Genomic DNA, 12,963 nt, shown 5'->3' with positions numbered 1-12,963 from the left:
TGGAAAACCTCATCAGACGTGACAGGGAAGGAAATTGGGATTTACATCTTCAGACTGTGCAAGCATTGCTTCCAATTTTCATGGCTTTTGACTCAACCAACTACATCAGGTGGGGTTCCCTCTATCTTGAGGACATGTGCAAACTCCCACAAACAGCACCTGAGATCCACATAGCATTCCAAGAGGGCAAATTTGCCATAAAGAGGACACCTGGGACTTTTAGAGCAACTGGAGCAGACATGGCACTGGAGCAAACGATAAATAGGTCCAAGAAAGGCACCTCGGGGATAATAGGCAGCACAAAGAAGAAGAAATACGTTGCAATGTGGGACATAATCTACCATGAGATGCTGGCAATTAGTAATCTTTTCAGAGAACTAAGTGGAGTTACAACCCAGTACCAGCAAGATGTAAACAACTCCTTCAGCAAATATGAGACTGAAACCGGGGAAAGAAACGTCCAAGCAATTCTAACTGTTATTGAAAACAAGGAGAATCCTTTCAGGAAAGATGCCACACAGCAAATACTTCACAATATAATGACACAGGAAGTAATGACTGACGAAATCCAGAATCAGCTGCTTCAGGTAAAAGCAATTGGGACCGCAGCCTATGAGAAACTACGTAAAGAACGGTTTGTTGAACAGTCGGCTCAAATATTTCGGACCATTCACAGAACAAATCTGAAAACTTTCAAGAGTATCCGCGCACTCCCAAAAGGACAAGAGGCTTCAGGAAAGTCACAAACACAGAGGGAAGATAAACATAGGCAGCGTGTCATTGAAATTGCCCGTGCCCGAGGGAGATCCATGACAGACCTTCTAGAATATGACTTGACGTCATCTTCTTCGCTTTTTGACAGCCAGGGTCTTATGTCAAAGAGCACCAAAAGTGACCTGATGAATGAGATTGCAAAGAAACATTCAATTGATGTTCTGGATGATTCAAAAGACATGCAGGTTGGGTATATTGCGGATGTCATGGCTAATGTAAGGAAGATGACTGCCAAAGAATTGACTAACTTCGGTGAATTTAGTGGAGGCATTGTAGGCTACATACAGAGATCTGCAAAGGGAGCTGATCGAATAGATTATATCTTTGATTCATACTTTGACATTTCAATCAAAAACTCGGAAAGAAAGCGACGAGAAACCATCTCTCCGATTGAACTGAATGCAGTCAGTGAAGATACACCTTTACCAGTTCAGATGGAGCGGTTCTGGCCAGCTAACAGGAACAAGCATAATCTTGAGATTTTACTGCACCAGACAGCCATAAAGCACGCGCGAGAGACCCCTTCAAGCCTGAAGGTATTTGTGAGTGGCTTTTCAAGTGAATCTGTCGAAGTCCCATGTCTTTCCTGTTGTGATGGCTATTGCAGGGACATTCCAGAACTCTGCATTGATATAGAGGAAGCAGATACACGAATTATACCCCACGCCTTACATGCTGTGGAGCACGGAATACAACGACTAGTGGTGTTATCCCCAGACACTGATGTATTTGTGCTGTTGCTCTTTTACTGGGATGTACTGCATGAAAAGGGCCTTTATGAACTGTGGTTGAAAGCTGGCAGTGGAAACTCTACCAAATATATTCCAATACATTCTCTTGCGTCAGATAAAGGGCCTGACCTATGCAAAGTCCTTCCCACTGTGCATACGCTCACTGGGTGTGATTACACCAGCAAGGTTGGCACAAAGCAAGCGGCCCTTAAAGCAAACCCAGTAGACTACCTTCAAGGATTTGGTTGTAGCCAAAATGGACCTTCTGACGATGAAGTTGAGAGAGCAGAATCATATCTAGTGAAAGTCCGAAAGAATGGAACTACCTGCACAACAATGGATGAACTCAGGGATCATAATTATCACCACAGCAAAACCCCACTCGAGAAGTTGCCACCTACAAGCCATGCCATAAAGGCCCATATTCTAAGGGCATATTATGCTACATATGTGATGACATCAATTCTCTCTGCAAATACGACTGAGTTGAATCCTCTCCTATACGGATTTGAAGAGGAAGATGAACTTCTCCATCCAGATAAGGCCATCAGACCTATTCCCGAGGAATATGCTGTGCACTGTACTTGCTTGAAATGTGCGACATTGTCCGGCAGCTAAATAGGGAATTTTAGCTGAACCTCGCACTAAAGGTCCCACAATGGTTTTTTCTTGATTTTGCATCTTCAGACCATGTAGAATCAGAAACTCGAGGGTGCCAAGCTGGCACCCTTGAGCGTTTTGCAGAAATCGCGGGTTACCAAGGTAACCATTCCCATCGATTTGGGTGTAAATAATAAACACGAAATCTGCATATATTAGCAACTATAGGTGCCCTGATATTGATTAATATGCCAATTTGTATGTTTTCTAACACGAGGAATCCGTTGGACACAGTATGTTGATGATTGAAGGTCAAGGTCATATTGCAATGTCAAAGTCACACCAAAAATATGATAATTCGAACACTGTTTTATTGTTAAAACTAAATATTTCACCACACTGAGTAGTGTTATAGTGTTATAAAGTGGACACATTATGTTGATGATTGAAGGTCAAGGTCATATTACAATGTCTTGGGACTTGAATATTGAAGTTGTTCTGAAGTACGAGTTAGCACCGATGCCTACTTCAATGTTCACTAACACTGGCGAAATGAGATTAGCAACAAATAAATCGAAACTCAGAAACCGGTTAAAAGTTGAAGTGACTGCAAGATCTGTACACAAAGCTACCAGTGTGATAGTCGACGGTTCCGCCATATTGTGGGTCGTTCACTGGCCAACGCAAGGTACAGTGCAACAATTTCTCGACAATTTTGTTGCATATGTGGCAAGTAAGATGAAGTATTCTGATGTATACCTAGTGTTTGATAGATATGCAGACTATAGTATCAAAGGTGTTACTCGTGCATCAAGAGGGAAGGAAGCAAGCAGAAAACATCATCTCTCACGTTCGATGCTTCTTCCACCACAGAAAGTTGCATTAACTGTGACTTATAACAAAGTACAGCTGATCCATCTGATCGTTGACACACTATGTCAGCAGAGAGAACAGTTAAGGACGACCCGCCATAAAATTGGTGGTAACAGGAAGCGATCCGGTCCCTGTGGAAATAAACCAAGGACTAATGATCCACCGGGAAGACATGAGAAACACCCAAGAGGAGGCTGATTTGATCATCATCCACCAGATGTTATCCATTGTGGAAGAGGGTGCTATGAACGTTAATATCAATGTCATTTCGGATGATACTGACGTGTTCGTACTATTAGTCCACTTTTATCAGCAAATGCAGCTCACGTGCCCTGTAACGATGGAAGCCACATCAAAAGACAGGAAATGTATTGACATCCAAGCAACTGCCTTCCAGCACAAAGACATTGCAGGCCAACTATTATCAACTCATGCCTTATCAGGATGTGATCGTGTGGCTCAGTACTGGGGCATTGGAAAAGTTAAAATAGTGAAAGTGCTTCAAGCAGGCCATCAACTATCTGAAATGGGAAATATCACAACTCAACTTGCAGATGTTGTCCAAGAGGCAACTACATTCATAGCTGCGTGTTATGGACATGCTGAAGCCACATCTATGACCGATGTGCGCTACAAAATGTGGAAAGTGAAAACAGCAAGGGCAAATATTGTCTCTGCTCCAAAGCTCATGTCTCTGCCCCCTACCAATGAATCTTTTCAACTTAATGTAATGAGGGGCCACTTACAAGCCTGCCTCTGGAAACATGCCGCAGAAGCTAGTCCACCAGACATGGACCCTACCATGTATGGATGGACACGAGATACAGAGAACAAAACTTTGCAACCTGTGATGGTTCCACAGGACACAGCATCTGCACCGGATGACATACTCAAACTGATCAAGTGCACTTGCGAAAACTGCAAGTCATCAAGGTGTTCATGTTCATCTTCAATGTTGCCCTGCACAATATTCTGTCATTGTGAAGGTGAATTGGACTGTTGTAATGAACGTACTAAAATGGTAGTGCCGGACGTACCTGATGAGGAAGATGTAAATGCAGAATTATAAACAATTAACGTGATAAACTGATTAAACTATGACGCTGAAAAACATTATCATACACAGCACAAATACCTTATTTGTGCTGCTTATTACGGCATCGCTTATCTCACATTTTGCTGAAATCCCAGGGGGGGGGGGGGGGGGGGGTAATAAACAGTACCGACTGTACATATAATATACATGTATATAAAACCGTTGATGCTCATATTGTAATAACAATTAAGAGCTTTATCATATTTGAGCAAATTGTGTTGGGCTGACCGCTGAACTTTTCCGTGCTTTAGACTCGTATTTAGCTTCGTAATAATATGTTGCCCTTATGGTCGGACTTATACACACTTATTTTCGTGTCAACATTATTAAGTTTTCGTTTATATATCTAGTGTTTAAGTAGTATCTACAACTGGTGACATTTTATGTACACTTTAGAACACCATAACACTACTCAGTGTGGTGAAATATTTAGTTTTAACAATAAAACAATGTTCGAATTATCATATTTTTGGTGTGACCTTGACATTGTAATATGACCTTGACCTTCAATCATCAGAATAATGTGTCCAACGGATTCCTCGTGTCAGAAAACATACAAATTGACATATTAATCAATATCAGGGCAGCTATAGTTGCTAATATATGCAGATTTCGTGTTTATTATTTACACCCAAATCGATGGGTATGGTTACCTTGGCAACCTGCGATTTCTGCAAAACGCTCAAGGGTGCCAGCTTGGCACCCTCGAGTTTCTGATTCTACATGGTCTGAAGATGCAAAATCAAGAAAAAACCATTGTGGGACCTTTAGTGCAAGGTTACCTCAAAGTTCTGCTGGACTAACAGAGAGATGTGCATGTCGAAAGAGTGACCTGCATTGTTGCAAGTTCTGCAAGTGCCAAGGTATGGGAGACGAGAATGTTTGCTGTAGAAATACAGCTGGTTGTATCTAAAACCGAACAGAACTCATATGTGACACTTACAGCTGCGTGGAAATGTACTCCTGGCATCCACATGTATTCCTTCTCCCATTATCAAATTGGCATGATTTGGAATAGTGACTACAGTCAGCAGTTCCCTTCATTTGGATATAAAAACCTAGACTATTACTAAAACTGAGCAAATTCAGTTTATTTTTGCTGAATGGACTAAGGATGTTCCGAACCCCCCCCCCCCCCCCCCCCCCTCTACAGGTGGTTGTTTTAGGACTTAGTGGGTTAACGACATGGGAATATTGGAAGAAATTAGTAAATTAAGTGATATTTAGGCTTAAAGAAATAAGTAGTTGGTGATAGATCATATTCATACTGATGAAAATGTTCGATTACTTTATTTTGTGGCATGTGTCTTCCGCTGAAAAGGAAAATCAGCTTTTCTGAAATAGCACCATTTATCAAAGTTGATGTTTACGTTACAAAAGGGTTAATTCTTATACAATGCATATCATGTGATAGAGATATGTCTTGGCAACCTCTGACAGCCAGCAAACATTCTCAAGTAGTACAGGCAGCCTGTAACTCACATTTTTCTTCCGGTGGGTCAGATTTTAAGCAACCCCCGATTTCCATGACCTTTTGACCTCTGGACAGCAAATTTGCATAATAATCAGATAATTACATATTGTCACATGTAGAGTGAATAAAAACAAATATTTTGAATGGTAGTTTGCAGTTATATCATGTATGATTGTGGCGTTATAAGCATTTTAGTTTCCCCTACCCCAAAGTTTTGGTCGCCTCATGAACGCAAAAGCTTGATATTGTGACGTCATTTTCTCAAATCCGACCAGGCTCCCAGATGTCCACCCTCACTTTTTTGATGTCCCACATGGTCTACTTCAATAATATGAAGAGAAACTTAGGGCACATAAAAGTCACACAGAAACCACCCCAGCCCATGGACTAATTGTAATGATTTGCAATATAATCGCTGCAATAACGGGTAGTTGCGTGGAGCAAATGATCGAGCCCCTTGTCTAACTCTCGATACCAAAAATGCATTTAATAGACAAGTCCTGCTCTGTGGGACCACTTGCTATTAAACTGATAAGAAGCAAATTCATTATTTCTTTTTTAAACCTGTAAAGTGTGCCTCCCTGTAATTGCACTGCCAACAGGATGTCGGTGTAGACAATACGGCATTCTCCATCCATGGTAGACCGATGCCAGTTCCAGGTAGTGTGGACCGCTATCACTACCTTGGAGTTCCCATTGATATTCCGGTATATCGGACGAGAACATCTGCTCGTTGGTTATTAACATGACGGCAGATGTCCTTGTAAAAATCAAAAAGTCTTTGTTGGTACCGTGGCAGAAGTTGGATGCTATAAAAGCCTTCGTCCAGTCCTGCCTTTCATTACTCCGCGCACGCGAAAGGAAAAGCGGGGTTAAGCAATTGCTTCATCTCCGTCCATCTGTTCTGTCAGTTTTGTTCGTGGAACAACTTATTTCGATTGAATGTTATATTTTGAACATGAATAGGAAGACAAGTTTGCTGTTGAACAGTAATTTGGCTTTGAATTTGTCCCAATTGCACAAGCGTAGAGAGGCGTGAGATATTTTTTACTCTGTCTGCCGGCCTGGCAGTCAAAATTGAAAATATTCCAAACACGAAATTTACTGTCATTAAGGAAATCCTTAAGGACACAGACACCAGGTATGAGGAACTAATGTAACGTGTTGGATAAGGTGATGTAATAGACACTTCGTGGCAGCAAAAAACAAAAGGCGGTAAAACCCGGAATTAATTTCCAGCATGAGTGGGCGTGGCATGTGAGAGGGCCGGGGTGAAGAAAATGACGATTGACGCTGCGGACGATCTTCAATGGTGACAATAAAGCTTCCATCTCCTAAACTGCGACTCGTCATCTTATTACAGTGCATAAGGGTGATGTACATAAGATTGCTTCAGTATCATTAAACTTCCAGATTATTTTTTCACGATCTTTAAGACCATAAAAAGAAGCGGTTACTCACGACGGTCCCCAGACTTAGTTGTTTGTCTGACCGCTTCCCGACCGCTGGCCAAAACATGGGTGCCTAAACAAATCACACACCAACTGAAAGAATGGTGAGTGGACGCATGTGAAGAACTTCTGTGACGTTACGAAACAGAAAGCGACGCTTTCTTACAGCGCGGGGATGAAAGCTGGGTCTACTACTTTCAGCCAGAAACGAAAAGGGCAACCAAAGAGTGGCGCCATTCAACTTCACCGAAGCCCAAAAAATTCCGCACACAGCTGTCCAAGTGATGCTGACGCTCTTCTGGGATAGCTGAGACCCACTTGTAGAGCATTACATACCCAGAGGGACCACAGTCACCAGCACATCAGACTGCGACCTGCTTAAAAATAATCTGAAACCAGCAATCAGATCAAAACATCATGGACTACACACTACCGGTGTTTTGCTGCAGCATGACAATGCTTCGCCACATACAGCCCACACCACAGCTGCAACAATCGAGGACCTGCATTTTAAGAGTCTTCCTCATCCACCCCACTCGCCACAGACCTCGGAAATTGTGGGGGAATTGTAGTGGGGAAATCTGCTGAGTGGTTGTCTATTGAGAATTTAATATTTGTTTAATTAAGAGCCAACCTGCTTACTTAAAAAAATTTAAGCAATATATTTTGGGAGGGTGTCAAATAATGTTTTTTCCATCCCCATTCACTTCAATGTTAAATTGGGGTTGTCACAGAACCAACATTCTCCCACAATTCATATATATTTTATATATATATATATATATATTACTGCGGTTTTAGAACCCTCACTTGTAAATAATTACTTGTAAATATCCCATTATTAAAAGGGTAAAGGTTGCACCCCTAGTTAGTCCACAAGCAATACATAGGCCACCACAGAACTTTAGTTATTTCATTATTATGTGTTTTAGATAAGGCCGTGTTTTCAATAGTTGAATCTGCATTGCGTCAATTAAAGAGTAGGTCCCCAATCCAATTCCGGCCATTTTGCCAACCTCTCTCTCCCAGCGACGCCATTACGCGCCTCTGCCAGCAGCAGCCGCCTTAGCGCTCGCTCAAGCCGCCATAAACCATGCGGTCAGGCCCGAGGAAAAATTGGGCGGAACGCCAAGAAGGTGTGGCCTGTCAACCAGCCGTCAAAGGCGTGGCCGGTAAGCCCTCATCAGCCAACCAGGGCTGATGTAACATCACCGACAGGCGTGGCCTTGAGGCCCGCGTAGTGATCGCGTTATATAAGCGCAAACGCAAAGCCCTTTCACGGACTTGAGACTGCACACACGGACCTGGGACTGCGCACAAGGACTTCCTTTGATGAGAGAGCGCTGGTTGGACTGGGTCGGGAGAGTGCATTGCAAAAGGACTCGTGCGAGTGTGGCGCTAATAAAGACTGATACGGAGCGCACATTTGGAAGAGGACACTTGCTGGCGCTGATAAGAGGACTTTGAGAGGGAGAGCGTTTGGCACGAACGTACAGTTATTACGTGCGAAGCATCCCAGTCCCCCCGCTATATGTAAGGTCCGGTCGCGTTCCAATGATACGCAGAGCTGCTTGCGGGGTTTTCGCCCACGGAGCCGGAGCCTGGACTGGAGCCGACTGGAGCCTGGACCCCATCTATCTGACCATCCACCAGCTACAATCCCCGTGTGAGTGTGTATGTTTGTCTGGGGTATAGAATAAGACTGCTTTAAGACTGTCCTGTGTCCTGCTTCTTCTTCCTTTCTTGTACATTCTTTCCTTTCCTCTCTTTTTGTTTGTAATAAATTTGCCTGTTCTTTCTGGTTTCGTCTTAATCCCTTCGCTTTCGTCTTTTCTCAATTGAGTACCTGTGGCACGATTTGGAACCGCTATAATCGGGTTTAGTCATTGTTAACGGCCCAAGTCGCGGCTCGCTTCGCTCGGCGTATCCACTAACGCTGCGGCTTGGGTGGGAGTTATCTCCTTGTTTTATGGCCGGTGGTAGTACTTAGGTAATTGGTCTAAGACTCGACCAACAACCCTACTTACCACCGACCGGAAGGAACGTTATAACTTCCCAGGACTCGGGACGGCCAGCTAAAAGGACAAGGGGATTAACCCCCCCTTGATAAGGGGAGAGCCGACCCCCGAGATCCGTAACAATATATATGAAATGATCAAGCAGAGTGAAGCAGGGCTGCGTCCTGGCTCCAACTCTGTTTGGTATTTACTTCCCGGTACTTCTGAGGTATTCCTTTCCTGCAGATATGGAAGGAATCTGCCTTCACACAAGGAGAGATGGCACGCTGTGTAACCTGTCAAGATTAAAGGCAAAGACAAAATTGTGGCATGTCCTGATCAGTGAACGTCTCGATGCAGACGACGCTGCACTTGTCGCCCAAACAGAAGACCAGCTCCAGAAGCTAATTGATCATCTCTCTCTCTCTCTCTCGTGTGCATGATGTTCTCTCTCACCATCATTGTTAAGAAAACAGTGGTGATGGGACAAGGTGTCGCAACCCAGCCTCTGATTACACTAAACAACACTGCGCTGGAAGTAGTCAGCAAATTCAGTTATCTTGGGTCTATGGTGACTAACAACCTGTCTCTTGATGATGAACTAAACGTATGCATCGGGAAGGCAGCCACCACCTTTGGTCGTCTCAGAAAGAGGGCGTGGAAGAACAGCAAGCAGACGCTCAGAACCAATATGTTGATCTGCAAGGCATGCATTATTAGCACCACACTTTATGGCAGTGAAACATGGACAAGTTATCGCTGCCAAGAACGGAGACTCAACAATTTTCATCTTCGCTGTCTACGATGCATCCTTGGCATCACGTGGAAGGACAGTTGCACAAATGCAGAAGTCTTCTCCAGGATGGAAGATGGACGTATTCCAAAGGACGCCCTATATGGGGAGATAGCTGGGACCAAAAGACCAAAAGGGTGCCCGAAGCTGAGGTACAAGGATGTCTGTAAGCGGGATATGAAATCCCTGCACATCAATTTTGACACTTGGGAAACTGGCAAACTGTGGAGGCACATGGCGACATCAATTATGAGTTGGAATAAGCCACCATGATGACCAGTGGTTGGAGCAGCTGCACAACAGAAGCTGTCACCGCAAACAACATCATCCCACAACTATAGGAGATGCCAACCTCACTAACTACTTCGGATGTAGCACCTGTGGGAGACTTTGTTACTTCCAAATTGGCTTGTGCAGTCACCAACGGAAGTGCAACACACCTGACTGGCCTCGCCAAGAAGTGCTGCAGATTCACCATCTTACGTAGATGAATCGATGCCACTGATATTGTTGCGGTTTTATGAATAAAAGGCAACCCCTCTATAGTTAGTTACACCACAACATGAAGCCTCCTATAGTTAGTTATTTCTTATTAAATGTAAAGCATAGGCCCTTTCCAGTGTTTAGAAAGAAAACAAATAATGTGTCGTCAGGCAGGATGATTGTAGGCCTCGTTAAAGCCTAAATTGCCTCGTCATGGGATGAGACTAGGCCCTGCAGGCCTGAAGGAGGAATAAAACCTTCCCCGAAGGAGGAACGAGACATACCTGGGAGGAGGAGCAGCGAGCAACCAATGTGCGCTAAAGGGAAGGCATGGGGGAGTGGCCGAGGGTAGCCAATGAGGGGCAGTCACGTCACGTGACCCCCGACCGCCAATTGAGACTCATGGAACATTCAGGAAGGGATTCGGGGGTTATAAAAACCGGGCCCAGAACACATTCTCTCTCTCGCTGGGCTCCTGCTATCTTGATCGGTCCTCTGCTTCCTGCGCTCTCTGGTTCCTGCTCCTGGTTAGTCTTAACCACGTCGTCCCTACCGTGATCGTCTCCGGCTGTTGGCGCCTTGGGTTGGAGCGATTCCTGGGGCTTTCGTCCACCAAGCCCATTCACACGAGCTGCATGACCAAGCCCAGCCGGGCGAGCTGCACGACCGAGCCCATCCGGACAAGCTGGAAGAAGCGGCCGCGCTTCCCCGCGCATTACCCTCTTCCCCCCTTCCCCAAACGAATGAAGGCCCTTGTCTGGAAACGGAGGTAAGGCTGTTAAGATTCTTTGCTTTGTCTGTGTTCTATACATACCTGCAAATAAATACTGTGTTTCGTACTTCCAACCTGGCCATCATTGTCATTTTCCATCCATTGACCGAGCATCGCCCGAATTAAAACCGCTCTATAGGGTTCCGAAGTACGCTTAGTGTAACAGCATGGGTCACGTGACGCACAACCTCTCAGGCGTCAGAAATAAGTGTGACTTGTGCGGGGTTCAGTCCACGTCCTCACGGCTGCGTGTTTCCGAAGGTATTCGGGTTGTGACCGCTAACCCTTCCACGCGCAGCTGCGGGCTCGGCGGCTGGAGTTGCCTCGCAATCCGTCAAACACGAGTTTAGTCATGGACGGCGGCCTCAGTGGACATGGAGTTTGAGGGGGAGCAGGGCATAAACCCCCCTGAGTACATCGACGAACCCGGGATCCGCAACAATATATATATGTATGTATATATATATGTGTATATATATATATATATATATATATATATATATATATATATATATATATATATACATATACATATGTATATATATATATATATACTGTATATATATACAGTCACGTGAAAAAGTAAGTACACCCCATGTAAAGTTTTGACTTTTTCAACATATTTAAACATACAGCTATTTGATCTTCATTTCTACAATATTGATAGATAAAGGTGATATAATATAACAAATATCATGAAACATTTACATTTTGTCGTCCATTGTATAATTTAAATAAACATAAATGCAAATTTCGCATGTGGAAAAAGTAAGTACACCCTTGGCTCTAAGGGTGTACTAAGCATGGTGTTCCCTTTGGCAGAAACAACCTCAAGTAGGCGTGTCTTATAACTGTCGACCAGTCTATGACATCGACTGGGAGAAATTTTTGCCCACTCCTCCATGCAGAATTATTTCAGCAGTGCGATGTTTGAGGGGTTTCTTGCATGCACAGCTCGTTTCAAATCCCCCCACAACATCTCGATGGGATTTAGATCCGGGCTTTGACTTGGCCATTCCAGAACCCTCCATTTCTTTCTTTTCAGCCATTCCTTGGTGGATTCACTGGTATGTTTAGGGTCATTGTCATTATGCAAGGTCCACCTTCGGTTGAGCTTCAATTTCCCGACAGATGGCCTCACATTATCCTCAAGCACCCTCTGGTACAATGAAGAATTCATAGTGGATTCCAGGATGGTGAGCTGCCCAGGCCCTGATGCAGCAACGCTGCCCCAAACCATAATATTTCCACCACCATGCTTTACAGTTGGTGTCAGGTTCTTGTCGTCAAATGCTGTCTTTGGTTTTCGCCAAACATGTCTTCTGGTACTGTGGCCAAATCGCTCTACTTTTGACTCATCTGTCCAGAGCACATTGTTCCAGAAGTGCTGGTCTTTGCCTAGGTGTTCATTGGCAAACTTTAGTCTTGTCCTGATGTTCTTTCTGGACAGCAATGGTTTCCTCCTGGCACACCTCCCATGTAGATCAAATTTGTGCAGCCTCTTTCTAATGGTAGACTCGTACACTTTGACATCAACAGTGGCAAGAGCTACCTGTAGGTCCCTTGATGACATTCTGGGGTTCTTAGAGATTTCTTTCAGCATCTTGCGGTCTGCTCTCGGGCTGAACTTGCTGGGGGTGGCCTGGCCTGAACAAGTTGGCAGTTATTTGGAATCTTCTCCACTTGTAGATGATCTTCCGGACAGTCAAATGATTGATTTCAAATTGTTTTGAGATCTTTTTAAATCCCTTCCCATACTCGTAGGCATCTTTCACCTTCTTTCTGAAGGCCTCAGAGAGCTCTTTTGATCTCGGCATGGTGACGCCGCGCACTTCAACAACAAAGAGAAAACCAAACTAAATGTCTGAGGTTTAAATAAGACAGGTTCCTCCAAGATCCTCTCCAACGATGTTCTAATA

Source organism: Myxine glutinosa, chromosome 1 (genome assembly GCF_964187855.1).
Source record: "Myxine glutinosa chromosome 1, kmMyxGlut1.1, whole genome shotgun sequence".
Taxonomy (NCBI): domain Eukaryota; kingdom Metazoa; phylum Chordata; class Myxini; order Myxiniformes; family Myxinidae; genus Myxine; species Myxine glutinosa.
The sequence above is the reverse complement of the archived record's forward strand: the minus strand, read 5'-3'. Positions refer to the sequence as shown.